The 22,841-nt window shown below is 39.1% G+C and overlaps 1 protein-coding gene across 22 annotated transcripts in view; it reads left to right on the top strand.

Moving 5' to 3' along the window:
* LOC128607639 (membrane-associated guanylate kinase, WW and PDZ domain-containing protein 1-like) overlaps positions 1–22,841 on the top strand; it is a 151,704-nt gene that overhangs the window by 1,646 nt on the left and 127,217 nt on the right. The gene's annotated exons all lie outside the window — the stretch shown is intronic.

Here is a 22,841-nt window from a genome sequence, read left to right as displayed (position 1 = left end):
TCACATTCTGCCCGATGTTCTTCAAACATTGTGCAAATTGAAGGCTATGAAAAAGGTATTAAATGTATCTATGTGGGCTATGCTATACACTGTGCAAAGATTTTGAAACATTTTTTTTTTTTTGTATATTTTGAAAACAAAAAAAAAACATCTTATTGTCCACAAGCTTTAAAGCAGAAGTTAAATCACTATATTTGAAATACTAAACAAGAAAAACAAAAGCACAAACTAAGTGTTAACTAGTAAGAGGTTGAATGTTCTGCAGTAACACACACATTCACTCACACAGTAACGTTACTTTATTCTGTAAATGAATGACGATTGAAATGAATAATAACACTTACACTTCTATGCAATTACATGTTATAACCCCATTACAGTTACTGCTCTCATAAAAAAATATAGATAAATATAACATCACAACAACGTAATTGATCAAACTGAATATTTTAGTCAGTCATTGTGCTTCCTTTCTATTGCACGCTGTTTGATTGACGCGTGGACTCGCACTCATTCAGTGAAGTTTAATGGAGACTCGCTCGCTGTCAGGATGAGGATTTATGTAAAATGGAAATACTGGAGTGAATTTCTAATATTTACAGATAAGGATATAAAGGTAAAAATGTCATTTCTGCACTGAAGAAAACATGTCTGGAACACATTAAACAACACACACAAACACACACACACACACACACACACACACACACACACACATCTGTCGCAGCATCTGACTCGACAAGCCACGTTAATACACTTACGAGTTTGTTTGAAGTGCTTAATATAAAACATTCTCATGTTTTGGACGACCTGGATCGTGCACTTTTCCCACAGCAGCTCACTCTCTGACCTTCGCTGTGTTTCAGATGTGTTTTATTCATAGAAATGCGTTTTTCACCGCAATGAAGTGACATCACAGACCCAACTAATACATAATGAAATTCATTGTCGATTATTTTAATTATCAATTATTATCGATTTTATCGATTAGTTGTTGCAGCACTAATTTCTGTTTTATTTTATTTATTTTTTTTACTAATCTGAAGCTTGAAATAGTCTTATTCTATTGGCAAACAATTTTGCTCATTTTAAGTATTTATTTCTAGAAAGAAGCAAATTATCTGTTCATAGAATAAGAAAATGTAAAACTTAAAATGAGTTAAAATGTCTTCAAATAGGTTTAATAATCCTAAATTTGGTTTATGGTCATCTTATGATCGTTAATACTAGATACATTTGACTATATCCAAGATAATTTTACTTGGTAAGATGTCGGTTTTTGCAGTGAAGTGGCTTCAGAAGAAGAAGACCAGCATTTTGGAAAGGCCCAGTCAGAGCTCAGACCTCAATCCTATTGAAAACATGTGGAATAACTCGAAGAATACGGTACACAGGAGATTCCCTCACAATTTGATAGATCTGGAGCATTTTTGCAAGTAAGAGGAGATTAAAATTGTCAAATCAAGATGTGCTAAGTTGGTGGAGTGCTGTACTACAAGCAAGTTTAACAAAGCTTTAACAAAGTATTAGTTAAGAGGTGTACAAACTTATGCAACCAGGTTATTGTAATAGTTTTTTTCTTTTTCACCACCCTGAAATGTTTCTATTTGTTTTTTGCTTGAATTTTGTTGGTTGTTATCGCATTAAAGGTGGAAAAGGATCTGCCTTTGGTTCATCTTGGTTGTATTTTTTTACATCACAATAACCTGCAGTGTTAACTGGGGTGTGTAGACCTTTTATATCCACTGTATATAGAGATACACACACTGACTGTAACAGAGAGAGGGGGAGAGAGTGACAGAAAGAGACAAGAACTCAGACAGTAACAGAGAGAGGGGAGAGAGAGACAGAGAGAGAGACAAATTCACACAGTAACAGAGAGATGGGGAGAGAGAGACAGAGAGAGACGCAAACTCACACAGTAACAGAGAGAGACAGAGAGAGAGACACAAACTCAGACAGTAAAAGAGAGGGGGAGAGAGACAGAAAGAGACAAGAGCTCAGACAGTAACAGAAAGAGGGGGAGAGAGAGACAGAGAGAGAGACAAACTTCGACAGTAAGAGAGAGAGGGGGAGCGAGAGACAGAGAGAGAGACAAACTTCGACAGTAACAGAGAGAGGGGGAGAGAGACAGAGAGAGACACACAAACTCAGACAGTAACAGAAAGAGGGGGAGAGAGAGACAGTAAGAGCCAAGAACTCAGACAGTAACAGAGAGAGAGGGAGAGAGAGACAGAGAGAGAGACAAACTTCGACAGTAACAGAGAGAGGTGGAGAGAGAGACACAAACTCACACAGTAACAGAGAGAGGGGGAGAGACACACACAAACTCACACAGTAACGGAGAGAGGGGGAGAGAGAAACACAAACTCACACAGTAACAGAGAGAGGGGGAGAGATGGGGAGAGAGACACACAAACTCACACAGTAAAAGAGACAGGGAGAGAGAGAGATAGAGAGAGACACAAACTCACACAGTAAAAGAGACAGGGAGAGAGAGAGACAGAGAGAGACACAAACTCACACAGTAATAGAGAGGGGGGGAGAGACACAGTAACAGAGAGAGCGGGGGAGAGAGACTCATAGTAACAGAGAGAGGGAGAGAGACAGAGACTCACAGACTGTGACATAGTGAGGGGGAGACACAGAAAGAGACAGACAGGCAATAACAGAGAAGGAGAGACAGAAAGAGACAGACAGGCAGACAGAGAGGGGGAGAGACAGATAGACAGACAGACGGGGGAGAGACAGATAGACAGACAGTAACAGATGCACCCTTGTCTGATGTGGTTGCTGTTTGACAATAAGCCATTTTGACACGCTCTTCAGGGCATGCTGTTGACCAGCAGAAAAACATTCACCTTGTAGTAGACATGCAAAACACACACACACACACACACACACACACACACACAGACACTTCAGAGGCAGTGGTCAAATACACAGTCTTTAATGAAGACAAATGGAGTGCAGTCCGGATCTGGATTACAAAGTGGCTCCACAGAGATTGTACTTGCACAGGACCCAGACCTCACATGTGGCTTGTAGCTGTAAAAGTACTTGTAAAAAACATGTATACCACATATAACCCCACACACACTTGTAAAGAAAACAATATGTGTGTGTGTGTGTGTGGAGGCTTTAGTAAGGTAATAGGAGCACTGTGATGTTCTCTAGATGTAAAACTCACCTATATGGATTAGACGTACTTCTGACAGAAGCAGTCTGCAGTATCACGTGGCTCTGATTATTTCTGGAGATGCACTCTGTGGGACTATGATGGGCCTGACCCACAAGCTCTCTATATATATGTGTGTGTGTGTGTGTGTGTGTGTGTGTGTGTGTGTGTGCACGCACAAAGATGATGAGTGTGGAAGATGAGCAGGTGATCTTCTGGTGTTAATGAGCTCTTTTAGTGCCTACAACGAAGGAGCTATATGTATGTGACCATGCGTCAGTGATGATGTTCTGGTAATCATAAACATAACCAGTTAGTAATCATGAATTGGGCTGTGCAGAGCGTAGCATTGCCAGCTCACATCTCTAGGGTCCCTGGTTCGAGCTCTGTGCATGTTCTCCCCATGTCCATGTGGGTTTCCTCTGAGATTTTTGGTTTCCTCCCACCTCCCAAAAACAAGCCTGTGAGTGTAGATTGGTTATGTGAATTAATGTTCGTGTTTGTATAGTATGTGTGTGTGTGTGTGTGTGTGTGTGTGTGTGTGTGGACTGACATCCCATCCAAGGTGTATTCTCGCCTTGCAACCAGTGTTCCCAGGATAGGCTCTGTATCCACTATGGTGTTTGAAGAGTAGCCTTAACAGTAGGGCTGGACGACATGGCCAAAATGTATATCACAATATATTTCAATTTATGTTGATACGATATAATTCCGATATTAATATGAACAATATAAATCCTTATAAAAAAACTGGCAAGGACGCCCACAACGGACGTCTGTACCTTCAAACTTCTGTAAAATGAATTTGCCAAGTCTGTGAAACCTCCTCCTATAAAACATGCGTATAAAATATTATGCGTACATAAATTTTAGAAATAAAGATGGCACAAATAAATTAATGTTCACCTTTTATTTGTATTTAACCTTCATACAAACAAGAAATGTGAAATCACTGTCAAATAAACATAAAACTCTCACCTTTGTCAATATTAATATCTTTAACTTTAAACTACAACATAGGCTGATTATCTTATTCTTATAGATTGAAATAAAAGTGCTTCAGCCGGGATAAAAAAATATGAAAAATGCTCAGAGTTGCTGAAGAAAACAGAAAAAATTGTGAGCAATAACAAGAACACATGTTGCTGGGGCAGGGACATTGTTGGGGGTTGATGACACCCTATGACAGGCTCTAGAGGTTTCTGGGAAGTAATACAAGCTGGTCTACATTATCTGGCTTCAAAGATGCCCTTTTACATGTGACAATGTTGCCACCTGTACTAAAAACCCTCTCAGAAGGGGAGCTTGTGACTTGAATACACAAGTAATGTTTTGCCAGTTGGCTTACTCTGGGGAAGTTCTTATCATAGACTTTCCACCAATCCAGAGGACTTGAGTCAAGTAGATCATCCATGGCTGGGTCATCATACTTTTCGTTCAGGTATCCCATCACTGTAGTCTTTATGGTCCTGGTGAGGTCTGTGTCATCCTCTGCTTCCTTCAAGATGGAGGTGTTGAAGAGATGCATCACTGGTTTTAGGAATGACACACTGACATAGAACTCACTGGACAAGGCATCGGTGAATTCGACGAGCGGGCTTAGATCTATAGACTCTAAAACGTCCACATCTTGCCAAGTAGGAACCTGGTCTTCTTGTCCTTTGAGAGGACCGCTGTGATGGTCCTTTTCTGCTCCAGAACCTAACTCACCATTTGCTGACGGGAGCCCCATCTTGTTGGGGTTTCACTGATGAGCTTGTGCTTTGGCAAGTGATACGCCTCCTGAGCAGCTGCAAGGTCCTGTTTCTTCTTCCAGGAGTAGGAGAAGGCAACCACCACCTTTTTACACACCCCAATTGCTCTGTCCACTCGCTTGTCTTGGTGAACTTTCTCTGTAGACAGAGAGAGAGAACAATAGTGCAATATATAGTTCTCATTTGTATTTTAACTACAACATTTTATTTATTTTTATTATTCTTACAGCAAAATCAGAATTCTTCTGCTTACGTACATTTTGTTGTTTTTATTTCACACCTGATTTGGCAAAGTAAACATCTGTTTCCATGCCAGTAAAACACCATTGAATTTAATTGATAGAACTGCTGTATGTATAAATCCATACAAATATGTATGCCTTGACTAAAGAATAAATGAATAGCCTATTAAGTCACTTAAATTCGGGGAATGAAATCGCCTAATCAAAATTATAGGCCAACTAAGTACTAAGTAATATCTAGTGTCTAGGCTTGGTATGGAGCTTTATGATGAGTAGTGGAGCAGCCACTTAAGAGTGCAGTGCAAGGCTCCATAGTCATAGCCTACACAACACAGAGCACCTCAACTCAAGTGTTTTATTTATCAAATCAAATGCACATTATAACACATGCTCAATGAAATTCTTATGGCATTCAACAACCACATATCAAGCATAAAATTGTGTGAATATAAACATACTATAAACAAATATAAAAATATCTATCAAAAACATACAAGCACTGATAAGCTACATTTAATTTAGGCCCATTTTGTGTTAAGCATATCGCCTATTTGTTACTGCAGTGATTTTAGTAATATATCCTCATACCATAAGCAAAATAACTTAACATAATACTCAAATGTATATTAACTGTGTATAACTTACCAATAGCAGAGTTCAATCGGTGCCCGAAGCATTGTAGCCTTGTCCATCTATTCAATTCGGCGGCTTTGATGATATTGGTGATATGATATTGGTGATATTGATGATGATATCGCTATCTGTGCTGATGCAGACCTGGCGGTCCTTGCTGAGTCCCCAGGAGGCGAGCGCGTTTTACTGAAGCCCACGTTTTCTACCGTACTAAACGGCATCATGTCCTTAGCCAAAAAGTTTGTGACAGCCTTAGTAATGTCTTTATATTGTTTAGACTGTTTGTCATAAGGAATGAATGCAGCCATCCGTGTTTGCTGCATGGGTTTCTCTTTTGACACAGCTGGTGGGGATGGGGGTGGCGGTGATATTTCAGAGACAGGTTGGCTTAAACCTTTATTGTGCCTCATCTTCTGACTCTCAGAATATTCTATCGGGTGGAACTGCTTCAGATGGTGGAACAGATTTGATGTGTTCCCGCTGCTAGTCGGCACCACTCTCCGACACATTTTGCAGCGCACTGAAACCTGAAGTTTATCAGAGCTTAGATAGCCAAACCACTTCCATACCACTGAATTAGTCTTTCCTCTCTTATCAACTATTTCGTCTGCTTTCTCTTCACTTGTGGAAGCACGTTCAGTCGCATTTGTATTGTGGTCAGGGGTACTCATTTTGTAGCTAAAATTGCCACGTTGGAGTTTAGCCTAACACTGCCGAGCACTGGCTGAGTGCCTGTGGTGTACGTCATCAGGCACGTAGCCAATTGTGTTCTGCTTTTTCTGCTCGGCTTGAATACAAGGAAATGACGCCTGCACTATGAACGTCAGTCAGTGACAAATGTTTTAATGTATGTCGAAATATCGGAAATGTGTTTAAAAATCATATCACCGTTATTAAGAAAATTTATATTGTGATATATAGATATTGAGTTGTTGTCCAGGCTACTTAACAGAGAGCACAAAGGCTGACCTGAGCAGGCAGAACAGTGTTAGCAAGTGTGAACAAATATATGTGTTGGCATAGTAATAATATTGGTGGCCCACCAGTTCATGTTAGTTACCTAACAAAACATTGTATACTTTTGTATAGTGGTAGGGGTAGTTCAGTGGTTAAGATGTTGGGTTACTGATCGGAAGGTCATGAGTTCAAACCCCAGCACTATCAGGCTGCCACTGTTGTGCCCTTGTGTAAGGCCCTTAACCCTTAACTGCTCAAATGTATAAATGAGATAAATGTAAGTCGCTCTGGATAAGGGCATCTGCCAAATGCCATAAAAATGTTATTCTACATACATTAACTCTGTGCTTTGTTCAGCTGTAGTTGTAATTTACATTCAATTGAACTTTACTGTGATCGTCACCATTTTGGAAATTTTACTTTGAATAAACTCAAGGTTGACGCCTTGTTCCCACCCCAAAGTCTCAAACTGATGTTGACTCACGAGCAGAGTGTTGCTTCTACGAGTGAGTGAAAGTGAAGCACACTGCCAAATACACTCGTGCGAAAGCTTCTCTTCATAAGCCGTGCTCTTGATTCACAGCACCTCGTGCCCTCTGTAGAACCAGGATACTAAAGATGAGTGAATGAATAACGAATGAAGAAATTAAGTTCATGAGCAATGTGGCCATATGATATTAATAGCATGATAATTTATACCACGATACACACTGACCTCCACTGTTCCTCGGGGTAACAAGCTGCAGATTGGATGTTAAAACCTATTTAATAGTTACATTTTTTTCTGCCTTATTGTCAAATGATTTATTTTTGTAGATGTTAAAAATATCTTGGAAAGTACCTTAATACACAGTTTTTTAAGCGCGCCATTATTTATGCCGGGCACAATCGCACACACATTCAGATACTACTTTTAATTTAGGGATGCCAGTCAGCCTACAGCGCATGTCTTTGGACTGGGGAGGAAACCGGAGTACCCCGAGGAAACCCCGTAGCACATGGAGAAAATGCAAACTCCGCACTCACAGGGTGGAGGTGGGATTCAAACCCCCAACCCCAGAGGTGCACACACACACCCACACCCACCCCCCACACCTCATTGAAGTCTGCATCAGGATTGACCAGTGACCATCATCCTGTTTCCCATAGCTCTGACAGAGACAGTTAGGATTGTATACAGAGATAAATGTCGGATCGGTGAGAGTGACCTGAGAGTGACTATAAATAACGAACACATGGACAAGAGGTTAAGAGGAGACACGATAACGTGTTGAAAATGTTCCTTTCATCTTACATTCCTAAAGAAGAGTCTGTCTCATCCATTGGTCATGCTCATTTCACACTCAAACATTCTCTCTCTCTCGCTCTCTCTCTCTCTCTCACACACACACACACACACACACACACACACACACACCTGTGTTTTTTTCACAGCTTCATGTGTCCTTGAATTGCTCTGTGTGTTTTTATAACTTGGGAAATCATTAACAGACTTTTGTAAGAGTGACTATTGCTGCATTGATGAAGCAATAACACTGCACCTCAGTTAATCTCACATTTCCTAACCAAATATTATGCACTCATGCACACACACACACACACAAAACCCTACCTTCTTTTGGGAATGAATGTTGCTCTCTGTATGTAACGGAAAGTCACCAAGCGACAGCAATGACATGAGTTCTGTCTTTCAGTGTAACACCTGAGCTGGGTTGTTTATATGAGTGTGGTGGTGTTTAGAAGAGGAGGGATGAAATGTGACTTGCTTTAGCTGATATCATATCAAACAGAAAGTAGGGAGTAACGGTGTAGATAAACGAAGCACAAGAAGTGCAGTTAACCTTGAGCCTCCCTTTTCTTTTTAGCAATTGAAGCAGCTTGTGATACGGTTGTACCATTTATTTAAAAATATCCAGTAAACACTCCTTCACATGCTCCTCCTGATAGTAGGTGTGTGTGAACACATGGGAGTGTAAATAAGAGATCGAGGTCATGTGACTAGTGTTTATGTTTGTTTTTTTCTGAATTGGTGGGAAGTGAACACTGCTCGAGAGTGGTCCAGAGAACTGATCCCCGGTCCTCTTGAAAACGGTGGTCTGGGGTTCGCTTCAGACGAACCGTGGAAAGCGTTGTTATGGTTATTGATGTATAAACCAGACATTTGTAGGACTGGAGCACTTTTGTGGTGCGAGTGCTACCATTGAGAGCTTCATGGAAAAATCTCACACTGGCTCCCATGGCTAAAATTTCTTCTTTTATATGAGATCTGCTCCTCATTCTCAGGAATTCCTGCACGATGACATGCCATGCATCCAAAAAAACAAAACACTGGCCATCACTGCTGGATTGTTGGAAATCTAGGAAAACTATAATAAACAGCAGACAGATGAACCTAGTTCCTACCATTCTGTACACCTGAGTGCACAAAAGTAGCATATGGAATTGCGCTATTGAGCCTTTTGTTACTCGTATGTGAATGCAAACCTGTGATTATGAGCTCTGCCCCCAAAAGTATATCATGAAAGACAATACTTTTAGTATTTGTTTAGAGGTATTGAGCCAAGAACATAAAGGCTCGTGTTGGAAAACATGTCATTATTAAATATTTAAAAGGGGCCAACTTTATAAATTCTGTATTTATAAGTATGTACAATATCCACTGTGAAAGGAAAGTGTATCTCAGAGTTCAAAATGGCCCATGAAGAGGCAATGTGTAAAAAAAGGTAAGAGAGAGAGAGAGAGAGAGAGAGAGAGAGAGACTTTCCAGCAGCTGGAACAATGTGAACAATGTAAGTCTTGTTCTGATAATGGCGATCATGAGACCGACTGGCCTGCGCTGTTTTTCAGCAGTAGAACTCTCTGGAGTCGCGCTGACGGCAAACACGCGTTGTCAAGGTGCAGTGACGATCAAAAGCTCTAGCAAATAAAAGCGTGACCGTGTGGAAACAGATCGGGCTCAAAGGTTGTTCTATGCAGGTGTTTCCTATTGTAAGAGCCAGTGGTGTTTGTGTGTGAACCAATCTGAAATTAAAACAAGAGGTGAAATACACATAACTGACCTCAAGTTGTTTACTTTTTGTATTATGTTTTTGTCCATTTGCTGTTTGTTAAACCTGTATTTTTAATTTATAATGCTAGTTCTACAAGTCAGTAAAGTAGAAACCGCTGAACATCATCATATTGCACTCCAGTTTGATGTTTGAGAAAGAAACTCTTCTTGGACAGGACATTTTCACACAAAGTGTGGACGTGGCTGTGACGCGCCTTAACAGGTCAACACGAAACACGAAAACAAGGAAATTCCCTATTTCCAATTGATTAAAACATTCAACATTATAACATTATAAAAGTACAATAATTGAAACATTATAATGACACAGTGTCCATTCAGACTCGCAGCAGCATATAGCAAAACAAAAGCTGCATGTTAGAATGCAATAAAATTAAACTGGCTCTCACGTTCATGCGCTTACTGATTCACAAGGACTGTGAAACACAGAGCTTTTCTTATTCTGCTGATAGCTAGTTGTGCTGTCAGAGTCACAAAGCACTCCTTAGCACTAGACATGTTTTTGTTTTCCAGCACTGAATCTAAATTTCAGAATCGGTGCAGTGATTTCTTTAGTCTGGATTGAATCAGGGATGACAGGCTGCTGTGTGTGTGTGTGTGTGTATGGTTTTAGAGCTGGTGTATTGTACACTTATTTGGCAGATTCAGCACACTGTGACTTTTTTGTCCATCACTCACTGGCCGTCAGCGTTGTAACTTACCGGGACCTGAAAGTCTTGGGGGAAACTTACAGCTTCTGCTGGCTGCTGACTGGAGGAACTAGTATGCTTAAAAACAAAAAGCAGTGTGTATAAGAATAGTGTGTATTTTATTATTATATATCATGGAATGATACTATACATCATATGGTTACAGCCCTACTATGTAATAATGTGGAAACGTAGTACAACTGAGTGAGCACTAGAGTTGGGTATAACGCGTTACAGTACTGTATTCTAATGACTTTTTCTGATAAAGCAAGAATATAACGCATTACATTTTAAATTTATGTAATTTGATTAGTCACTGATGTCAATAAAATTTATTTAAATAAAATTTATTGTTAAGAAAAACAATATTAAGTGAAATGCATTTTTAAAATAAATCACGGGTTGCGTGGCTGTCAGGTGGCGTAATTTTATATCTTCAGTGAACGGAGGCGAGACCAATCAGACAGAGTTTACAGGAAAATACATGGAAACGCTCGTGTCTTATTGGCTGACACTTTCTCATTTCTGCCAAACGCTAGCTCACACAGTCAGTGTGAGGAAAAATGGATAATGCCGATTTATTTATTTTAAACAGTAAAAGGGTTGAAACTGAAACCTCTGATGCTGAGCAGGAAAGCAGGTGTGTAAATGTCTATATCAGTTCCAGTTTACATGAACATGATATGAGCAGAGCTTAAGGAAATATAACGTACTTTGCATGGCACTGTTGCAGCTTAACTCATACAATGATAGCTTAGTTGTGCTTCCCCTTGGCTAGCCTAGTTAGAAAAGTTTTATATTTTATTTTGTAGGTTTGATAAGTTTTGAAAGTAACTTGAAAGTTAAGTAATTAGTAATCGGATTACTTTTTACGTACAATTTTAAATTAGTAATTAGTAATCTGCAGTGGATAACTTTTTTGAGTAACTTACCCAACACTGGTGAGCACTCACAGCACATAGAGGCTATTCCCAACTATCACTATTTTTATATTTCTTTTAAAATAGCATCAACAGCAATTCCACAGCCAAATCTGTCCTCCCTCTGCCACTGTAGCACTTTTACTATGTAAAATGAGAGATTGTGTAAATTAAAGGGAAACAGGAAGAGCTTCTACCAAATTTCACCAGTTAGACCAACCAAGTACAAATAAACCATTGGCTATTGAGTAACAACCTGGCATTGTATTTCCATGCAGGTTTAGAGTTCAGAGTCAGATTCAGAGTCAGATTCAGAGTCAGATTCAGAGTCAGATTCAGAGTCAGATTTAGAGTCAGATTCAGAGTCAGATTCATGCATTTCATTGACTTTGAGTAAAGGTACATCTTATCCTTAAACAGATATACCACTGAAAAGAAGTAAGAGTGGTTTAGAAATCTCTGCTGGCAGCTTTTGTTAAGTTTGTGCGAAACAAATCTGTGGACACAATGACTATGTTTACATGGACAGCAGTAATCTAATTATTGACCTTATTCTGAATAAGACAATATTGTGATTAAGGTGTTTACATGAGTTGCTTTTAGAATATTCCTTTCATGTTCTTGTTTTACATATTATAGAATGTAGATCGATTAACAGCACACGTCATTACGTCCCCACGCCACTCCGTCCAATGTTCCCTCCAGAATTTCACATATCGACATACAGTTCGTCTTCGTTATGGTACCGTATACAGTTTTGGGTGTTTCATTTGTAATTTTTATGAAAGCTTCAAGTGCAGTTAATTATTTGTCATGCTGTACGTGCTAATAGACGACTGCTTGAAGCCACGGTCTGCGTCCCAAACCGCGTCCTTACCTACTATATAGTAGCTGAGATACATGTATTTCACCTACTATATAGTAGGTAAGTACGCAGTTTCGGATGCAGCCATACTCTCTTGTTTGGCCTAAAACAGTTGAGCACTGCCATGTATGTACATGTCCTGTTGCAGAATGCGGTGAAAACTCCCACACGATGTTAATAGTGTGATTAAGGTGTTTAAATGTCTGTAATACACATCGATAATGCGACTAAAACAGGAATACTCCACATGTCTTAATCCGATTTGTGTTTACTTCGAGTATGACTTTAGTCAGATTAAGGTCATCAGTTATCGCTGTTTACATGCTAGCTTCTAAATCAGAGTATTGTCTTAATCGGGTTGATATGAGATTATTGTTGTCCATGTAAACATACTGACTATTAACAAATATAAACTGATTATAAACATTTTAGAATTAATACATACTGTATGTACAGAGTCATATGTATACATTGTATAGTCAGCTCTGATGGTCCTCTGCTTATAACCGAGAAAGAAGCTGAGATTAAACAGTAACATATTGACATGGAAAGAGAGATTTAATAGAGGGTCAGAGAAACAAAGAAAGAGATAAGGGAAGGGATGTAGGATGGTTACACCCCCTGTTGAGAGAAAAGGATGCCAGACATTCCTGGGCAGTGGAACCTCCTGGTTTTTGCTTCAGTGAGTCACACGTACTCTTGACACCGCTCCCCGCCCCCGAACACAAAACTGATGCATCATCAAAGTTTCCTCTATTGCCTTATCTGTCTCTCTTTTCTCATGTTGTACCTTTTAGTCTCTTTCCCTGTCTCATTTTCTATTCTAATCTCACTTAAGTATATGGGTCACTCCATGAAAACTGCAGCCAAACTATGTCATGAGGGTAAAATTACAGAAAAAGGAATTTTAATGAACATCCCCACCCTTACGCTGACAAAAGATAACATCTCCACTCAAACATGAGTTATGAGGCATCACATTTACTGTGTTGCACATGTAACAGGCACAAGAAAATAACAATGAATTTATCCCTAAAAAATGTATTTAAAAAATAGGAAACATTTGACAAGTCAATAAATAATATTAACAGAATTTTTTAAATAATCAACAATCTCAAGATCTGTTAGCTTGAACATTTCAAGATAACACTTTAGTCTATTTTCAATTAAATCAATAAAAGGATTCAGAACAGTAAAGTCGAGATTTTTATCACAGAGGAATGAGATTTTCATTCACTAGGAAGTTAAGGTAAGACCATATCAGTGACAGGAGCACAATACATGAAATCATGCAGATACAGGTCAAGCTTCAGTTAATATTCACATAAAACATCAGAATAGGAAAAATGTTATCTCCTGGGAATTCTACATGAAACAGACTCTGGGGGTTACCCAGCAAGGTGCGAAAACAAAGAGCATCCAGTGAGCAGAAGTTCTGTGGATGGAAATGGCAGGTTGAGGAAATGACAGAGAGAGGTCAGAGCAGAATGGCTAGACTGGTTTCAGCTGACAGGAAGTCTTCATCACTATTTACAACCATGGTGAGCAGAAATGCATCTCAGAATGCACAACACGTCGAACCTTGAGGCGGATGCACTGCAACAGCAGAGGACCACATTGGGCTCTACTCCTCTCAGCCAAATACAGGAATCTGAAGCCACAGTAGGTACAGGCTCAAGCAATCAGTTTCAGTAGCCATAGATTCCCGTTCTTGGTTGAAATGACAAAGAAACCTGAAGTTTGCTGTGAACATAAACTGATACTCTTGGTATCTGCACGTTTTTATGCATTGTGCTGCTGCATAAATGCATGATTGACTGATTGGATAATTGAATGAATACCAACATAACAATATATTACAATAAAAATGTTATAATAAAATATTACATAAACGTACTGTATGTTCTTTTTTTCTACATTGAGCACCAAGGATCATATTGTCAAAAAAAAACCAAAAACCTCTGGAAATGTGTTTTAATAGCCTTCTGTTTAATTATATTATTTCATAACATATAAATATACATTTTTATCTTGTATTTACAGAACAGTAGATGAAAATCTAAATAATATTCACACAGTGAAACTGGTTCTAAACATCCCTGATAACTGTTAAAGCACAAATAAAGCACAAAAGCAGTTATTTCATCTCAGGAAAGTTGCTCTAAGCTCTGACCCGCTATAAAGAAAGAACAGTTGGCTAATCTTTTCTTCAACACACTGACCCTGATGTATACTCAGATAAAACCTATTACCTAAACATCTCATACGTTTAGTTCCAAACCTGCTCAGCCTTCTTCTGAGATTTCTGTAGGGATCAAAGTGCAGTTGTGTGTATTTGAGCTTGCGTGTGCGTGTGTGCGTGTGTGTGTGTGTGTGTGTGTGTGTGTGTGTGTGTTGGTATGTGTGTGTGCATGCAGTCTATAAAACCTTACAGTCTTTATTTCCTTCCCTCCACTCCCACTCTCTTTCTAGAGAAGGTGTGTGTTTTTAGGTTAAAGAAAAGACCGCAGACCTGCTCACTATAGAAGAATTCCTCAGAAACACACACATGTTTTTTTCTCCTTTTTCCCTGGACATTGTGTCAGGCTTACCTCCTCACTGCACCAAGAGAGTGAGCTGATGTTAAAGAGGACTAGGTTTCAGTAGTTAGTGTATAATGCTGCGTATAACTTACTTCAGAAGCAGGAAGTCAGAGTTTGTAATTACATAATTTTTTACCTCCGTGCATTCGAGGGAAAAAACATGGAAGCGTCTGTGTGCATCTATTGTTAGGATCTTCTAACAGGCTAACAGTCACTTGCAGTTTGTAAGAAGGAATTCTGAGTGTGTGTGTGTGTGTGTGGGGGGGGGGGGTTCTTTGTTGTTTTGTAGTTGTAATTCGGAAACGACTGGTTACGACCTTTAGTCAAATGATGCATGACTTCAGGTACCAGTGGACAGGAATGGATACGATTCACACATCACACATAAACTCATTCAAAGCATTAGTGTTGTTATTAGGAATTATGCTTTTGTTCCAAAAATGGTATATTGTAACTAAAATAGATTTTTAAAATAGAATTTTGCAGCACACTGACTGTATTCGAATATAGTATTATAATACGTGTAACACGTGTGCGTGTGTGTATGTAAATAAGATATGGAGGAAATGGGATATGCCACTAGCATCATGCTTTTGGTTGACATATACTCACCAAAAAAAGAAACATCCTCTCACATACAACTGCTTTTATTTGGTAAATGGTAAATGGTGCACTTGTATATCGCTTTTATCCAAAGCGCTTTACACTGTGTCTCATTCACCCATTCACACACACACTCACACACCAATGGTAGCAGAGCTGCCATGCAAGGCGCTAACTTGCCATCGGGAGCAACTTGGGGTTCAGTGTCTTGCCCAAGGACACTTCGGCACGTGGAGTCACGTAGGCCGGGAATTGAACCGCCAACCCTACGATTAGTGGACAACCCGCACTACCACCTGAGCCACAGCCGCCCCATTTTTTTTATTTCCAGCAAATTTCTTAAGACGTGTAAATGTTTGTATTAACATAAAACGTTTCAACAACTGAGACATAAACTGAATGAGTTTCACAGACATTTGACCAACAGAAATGGAATAAGGAGTCCCTGAACTAAGGGGGGTCAATGTAAAAGTAACAGTCAGTATGTGGTGTCCTCCAGCTGCTTTAAGTACTACGGTGCATCTCATCCTCATGGACTCCCTGTAGCACTGTCTTAGGCATCTTACATTAGCCTGTGGCATGTTCACACAGGTGAGCAGGAACCCTAGACATCTTTCTCCTGGTGTTTTTCAGAGTCAGTAGAAAGGTCTCTGTAGTGTCCCAAGTTATTGTAACGGTGACATTAATTACCTACCGCCTGTAAACTGTTAGTGTCTTAAGGATTGTTCCACAGGTGCACGTGCAATAATTGTTTATGGTTCATTGAACAAGCATGAAAAACATTGTTTAAACCCTTTCCAATAAAAATCTGTAAAGCTTATTTGGATTTTACAAAATTATCTTAAAAATACAGTGTCCTGAAAAAGGGACGTTTCTTATTTCGCTGAGTATATATAGAATATATGTGTATATAAACACTGTTTACTGTTAACACTTATTTGACCTCGTTATGAACAGTCTAAATATCATTTACATTTCTTTCTTTATTATGTTTTCTTGATTATGTTTATGTTTAGAATGGGACCAAAAACAAAAAAAAAAATAAATAAAAACTATTTTCATTGAGCAAAAAAATGAATACAAAGTATTACACTGTGTAGTAAGTGATTTTTCTAAGCAGTTTTTTTTATTATTAATATTTTGTGATGAAAATACCCAGAAGTTGGTAATTGGAAGTCATTTAGTATTTGGCCTAACATTTTTCTGGGACATGCATGAAGACACAATGTCGCATTAGGCCATAATATTTGCCTAGTAATCCTCGAAAACATTTATATGTTTATTAATTTTTTTAAAATGTAGTCTTATTGCATGTAATATTTCATGTGTTATTGTGATATCCAACAACTTTTTTTTCCTTATCGTGCAGCTCCACTGTTCATTATATTAATAGGGTTATGAAATAGACCAGTGGTTTTCAAAGTGGGGGCGCCCGGCGGGCCTCAACAATTTGGTGTGAAAAATAAATTCTCATTCTCAGACAACCACACACACGCACACACACACAATCAATTCCTAATGTAATGTAAAGATATAAGATGTAATTATTAATAAAAAAGGGGGATATATTCAGAAGTCTGTATTTTTAATGTGTTTTAAAGACATCTTGCAAAAGGGGGGCCTCGGTCAAATGTTAATGCCATTTGGGGAGCCTTGCCCTGGAAAAGTTTGAGAACCCCTGAAATAGACTACGCCGAAGTTTCCACAGTCCAGCAGCCTCCTTTGTACTGTTCAACATCTCATATTTGGGTCTTCATTGTGCCACACTGCATTAAGCATGATGTCACATCTAACAGTGTTTTGATGCTGAGAGCAGCACAGTGTTGGAGTGCAAGTTAGAGCGGTGCATCAGGATTAAAACAAGTCTCAGGAGTGATGGTCACGAGTAATCCTGTTCATTATTTTTCTATATTATATCTGTTAAACACAAGTGCATTGCAGTGGAAAATGATACTTGATTACACCTCATTTAATCCTCTAATTTTTTGTTGTTTTTTTCCCCCTGTCCTAGCAGCTTACCAAATATCTGTCCATTATCTCCAGAAGGCACATCTCCAGCCATATCACAGTGTAGCAGTAACACTGTATAAGAGCTGGTCTTATCCCATCCAACAGTTCAGTAGGCTGAAGTATATATTCCTTCTTATAGGAACATAAATTGCATCCTTTGATGGAGTATCAGGCTCTTCTCTTCTCTTCTCTTTATTTCCTGACTTCCCTGTCATTTTCTCAGCACTCCTTCTCTGTGTCATTTACCAGTTTCCTTTAATTACCCACCATCACTCATCAACCTTCTGGTTCTCTTTTACCTTACAGCTGACATAGCTGAGACACACACACACACACACACACACACACACGCGCGCGCGCGCACACACTGCCTGCCTTCTACAGACTTAATTTCTACTAGTGTGGTAGTGTTATTAGACACTAAAGTGATTCAGTTAAGCTGTACAGGTGTGAGTTGTTACTCTGTTTATAAGCATTGTATTATTATATAAGGCTATTTTATAACTGCTCCTTCTTTAATTCAGGAGTGTCTTCAATCCTGGAGGGAGTGTGAAAGGGCGAACAAATCTCTGTAAGGTTGTGGCTCTCCAGGACCTGAATTTGACACTACTGCTTTAGTTAAGAGATCAGTGTGTAAGTTGCATTGAGTGGCTAAAGCATTGTTGTTCTTCTAAAGAAGTGTATTATAGAGCAGACACAAACATGTACACCGTCTGTTCTTACCGTGGAGAGTATTCCAAAATGCCAAGGTTTAAATACATTCTCTGTGTGTAAGAATGGCTTCCTATTAGTATGTGTGTGTGTGTGTGTGTGTGTGTGTGTGTGTGTGTGTGTGTGTGTTCTCAGAACACCTGGTCACACCTGGTGCTTAGACTCACTGCTTTTGTATGACACACACACACACACACACACACACACACACACGCACACGCACACACTTTGACTCTGTTATATGATACTTTTGCACCTTAGGTCAAATTTGTCGTCAATTAATCGACCTCAGTGACGGACCACTGTAGCGGTTTAGAAGTTGTAAGCTTTTAGAGAAAATTGTAACTTTTAAACCTTCATTTAAATGATTCATGTCTTTATAATTCCATAACTACTCACTGATCTCTTACAGACAGAGAGGTATGCCTTTTAAGACTGGGGCTGGTTGGGTTAAGAGTGATTACATTATGAGTGTGTGCGTGTTTTACTGCGGGTATGTATGTGTGTTGTCATGGAACATGGCTTCGGACATTGAAACTTGCCATGAATAGTTGAATAGTGTTATCCTGCCAAAAGTTAGCTATAAAAGTTATCGTACGGTTTGTATATTCAATTTTAAAAGTAAACATTTTGCAGGACAGAGCCCTTTGTTTGTGAACCCTTCAGAATTTACTCAAAAAATGTGGTCTAATCATTATCCAAGCCATAATAATAGACAAATTCTGCCTCATGAGAGAATATACACTATATAGCCAAAAGTTTGAGGATGCCTGACCATCACACCCATATGTGCTTTTTGAACGTCCCATCCCAGATTTAGTCCCTCTTTGCTGTTATAATAACCTCCAGTCTTCTGGGAAGCTACTGGATTTTGGAGTTGGCTCTGGGGATTCATCCATTCAGTCACAAGAACATTAGTGAAGTCAGGTACTAGGCCTGGGGTGCAGTCGGCATTCCAGTTCATCCAAAAGGTGTGCAGTGGGGCTGAGGTCAGGGCTCTGTGCAGGCCACTTGAGTTCTTCCGCTCCAACCATGGCAAAACATCATGGAGCTCGTTTTGTATACAGGGGCATTGTTATGCTGGAACAGGTTTGGGCCTCTTAGGTCCAGTGAAGGGAAATTGTAATTCTACAGCATACATTCTATTCAATTGTGTGCTTCCAACTTTGTGGCAGCAGTTTGGGGAATAGCCACATGTGGGTGTGATGGTCAGTTGTCTACTAACTTTTGGCCATATAGTGTAGTATTAAAATTCCAAAATGAAAATTGGACTATTTAACAAATATCAGCTATTTTGATAGTATCTCCCCTCTTTAATATCTATTAATAGGCACTCTAGGGCTGGGACAGCACCCCCTAATGGTCACCATCTTTTACTCTGAGATTATTTTGGGGCGGCTGTGTCTCAGGTGGTAGAGCGGGTTGTCCATTAATCGTAGGGTTGGCGGTTCTATTCCTGGCCCACATGACTCCACATGCTGAAGTGTCCTTGGGCAAGACACTGAACCCCAAGTTGCTCCCGATGGCAAGTTAGTGCCTTGCATGGCAGCTCTGCTACCATTGGTGTGTGAGTGTGTGTGTGAATGGGTGAATGAGACACAGTGTAAAGCGCTTTGGATAAAAGCGATATACAAGTGCGCCATTTACCATTTATTTTAAAAGTTTCTGTGCATTCTGTGTTCTCAGTGTAAGATAAGACCGTGTGTGTAAGTTAGTGATAGTGCTAATAACAGGATTCATCCTGAAGAAATACTGAGAAAAAAGCCTCAAAATATTCTGCTATCTGAAGCCGATTTCTTTTTCCTGCACATTTTTAGCAGGTAAAACTTGGCACAAACACGTTAATGGTACAACCCCAATTCCGAAAAACTTGCGACAGTATGGAAAATGCAAAAAAACAAACAAAGAGAGTCATTTGAAAATTCAATTCACCCTGTACTATACTGAAAACACATTATTAACACATTTGATGTTTTCCCCCATTCATCCATTATGCATTTCTTCAGCTGCGCAACTGTACGTGACCGTCGTTGCCTTATTTTGCACTTCATAATGAGCCACACATTCTCAATCGGAGACAGGTCAGGACTTCAGGCAGGCCATGCTAGCACCCGCACTCTCTGCTTATGCAACTATGCACTTGTAATCCGGGCAGAATGTGGTTTGGTGTTGTCCTGCTCTGGATGACAGTATATGTTGCTCCAAAATGTGTACATATCTTTCTGCATTAATGGTGCCCTCACAGATGTCTAAGTTACCCATGCCATGGGCACTGACAAACCCCATACCATGACAGACGCTGGCTTTTGGACCTGACGCTGATAACAGCTTGGACGGTCCCTTTCCTCTTTGGCTCGGAGAACGTGACAGCTGCTTTGTCCAAAAACTATTTGAAATGTTGACTCATTGGACCACAAAACACGATTCCACTGTGCTACTGTCCGTCTCAGATGAGACCGAGCCCAGAGAAGTCGGCGGCGCTTCTGGACAGCGTTGATGTTTGGTTTCTGCTTTGCACAGTAAAGCGTTAACTTGCATCTGTGGATGCAGTGGTGAATGACTGACAAAGATTTGCCAAAGTATTCCCGAGCCCATGTCGGGATATCCATTACAGACTCATGACGGTTTTTAAGACAGTGATGTCACGCGTATTCAGAAGTGGTTTTCGGCCTTTCGGCCTCGGCCTTGGCCTACGCGCCAAGATTTGACTGGATTCCTTGAATCTTTAAATTATATTGTGCACTGTGGAAGGTGAAATGCCCAAAATCCTACTGATTTATCTTTGGGGAATGTTGTTCTCAAAGTGTTGGATTATTCACTGATGCATCTGTTGGCAGATTGGCGAGCCTCGACCCATCCTTGCTCCTGAAGGACTAGACCTTTTTTTGGAGGCTCCTTATATACTATGATTAGACGATTGCCTCACCTGTTTTACATCACCTTCTTATTTCAACTTGTTACATCGCTATTAGTCCTAAATTGCCCCTGTCCCAACTTTTTTGGAAAGTGTTGCATGCATCAATTTCACTATCTTCAAAAAGCTATGCAGTTGATTAGGTACAACATCAAATACCTTATGTTTTTGTTTAACTAAAAGTCAAAATACATTTACAAATCACTCCTCTTTATTTTTATTAGCATTTTCCATACTGTCCCAACTTTTTTGGAATTGGGGTTGTAGTTTATGTGAAGGAGACCATGCTTAACTCTTTTTATGAAACTCTCCTACAGTCTTAAACGTACACACACCAAACCTAGCCGTAAGACCGGCTTCATATTTCTTTTTCCTGTGTCAGTTTAACTTCAGTGCATTGTTGTCTGTAAATCTCACCTGCTATAAGAAGACAAGCTCACAATACACTATACTGTCTTACATTATCCTATCCACTTATACCAGAGGATTTATACTGTGAGGCACGAACTTTAAATTGCAGGCGGGGCCATTGGTGATGGCTGAGATAGAAAGTCCACCAAAAAGAAATATTAATAAAAATGAATGTATCGGACTTGCAAATCCCTTACACATTTTACATGGGAGCTCCACATTTTAACCTCACTAGAAAGCAAAAATACAGCAAAAGAGCTGCCTTTTTTCCCCTCCTAATAAAAATAGCAGATCGATATATCAACCTGTTCAGGTGCATTCAAAATCTCCACTTGAAAGATGCTTTTCTGTCAAGATAAGTGGAAAATTATTTAAGTTCATTGAAGTAAAATAAAGTCAATGTATGTCCCACATATATATTTATCACTAAATAAGTACATAGTTAACATAAATTAATTATATTTATTAGGAATGCCACTGAAATGGTCCGAAGAGAAAAAGGCCAAAAATTTTGACAGAAAAAAGGTTAAATAAAGGCCTGCAACAAAGTGTTACACTAAATAATAATTAATAATTAATTTAAATGGTAATTATTCTAAAATATTAATAGTAATCTGTACTGTATATCGAAAATGTACAATTAGTGTTGTTGTTTTTTTACTGTTCACTACATTTACCAAGACACTTTTTTTCTAAAATCATGTTTTATTTATTTATTTTTTGTGTTATTTTTTATTTTGTTTTGTTTTATTTGTCATATTAGGGCTGCAACTAACGATGATTTTGATGATCGATTAAGCTGTCGATTATTTCTTTGATTAATCGATTAGTTGGGTTAAAAGGCCAGTTTTTATTTTCTGTCATTTTTTCACATTCTGCCAGATGTTGTCCTTCAAACATTGTGCAAATTGAAGGCTATGAAAAGGTATTGAATGGATCTACGTGAGCTATGCTATACATTGTGCAAAGGATTTTAAAAAAATTAACATTATATTTTGAAAACAAAAAACAACTGATTGTCCGCAAGCTTTAAAGCAGAAGTTAAATCACTATATTAAAAATGCTAAAAAAATGCTATTGTTTCTAAATATCACTAAATATAGCATCCAACATCATATTTGATCAAACTGAATATTTCAGTCAGAGTTATTTGTGCTTCCTTTCTTTTGCGCGCTGTTTGATTGACGCATGGACTGGCGCTCATTCAGTGAAGTTTAATGGAGACTCGCTCGCTGTCAGGACGAGGATTTATGTAAAATGGAAATACTGGAGTGAATTGCTAACATCTACAGATAAGGATAT

Source organism: Ictalurus furcatus, chromosome 5 (assembly GCF_023375685.1).
Source record: "Ictalurus furcatus strain D&B chromosome 5, Billie_1.0, whole genome shotgun sequence".
NCBI classification, from domain to species: domain Eukaryota; kingdom Metazoa; phylum Chordata; class Actinopteri; order Siluriformes; family Ictaluridae; genus Ictalurus; species Ictalurus furcatus.
Note: the sequence above shows the minus strand (reverse complement) of the source record. Positions and strands in the feature narration are given on the sequence as shown.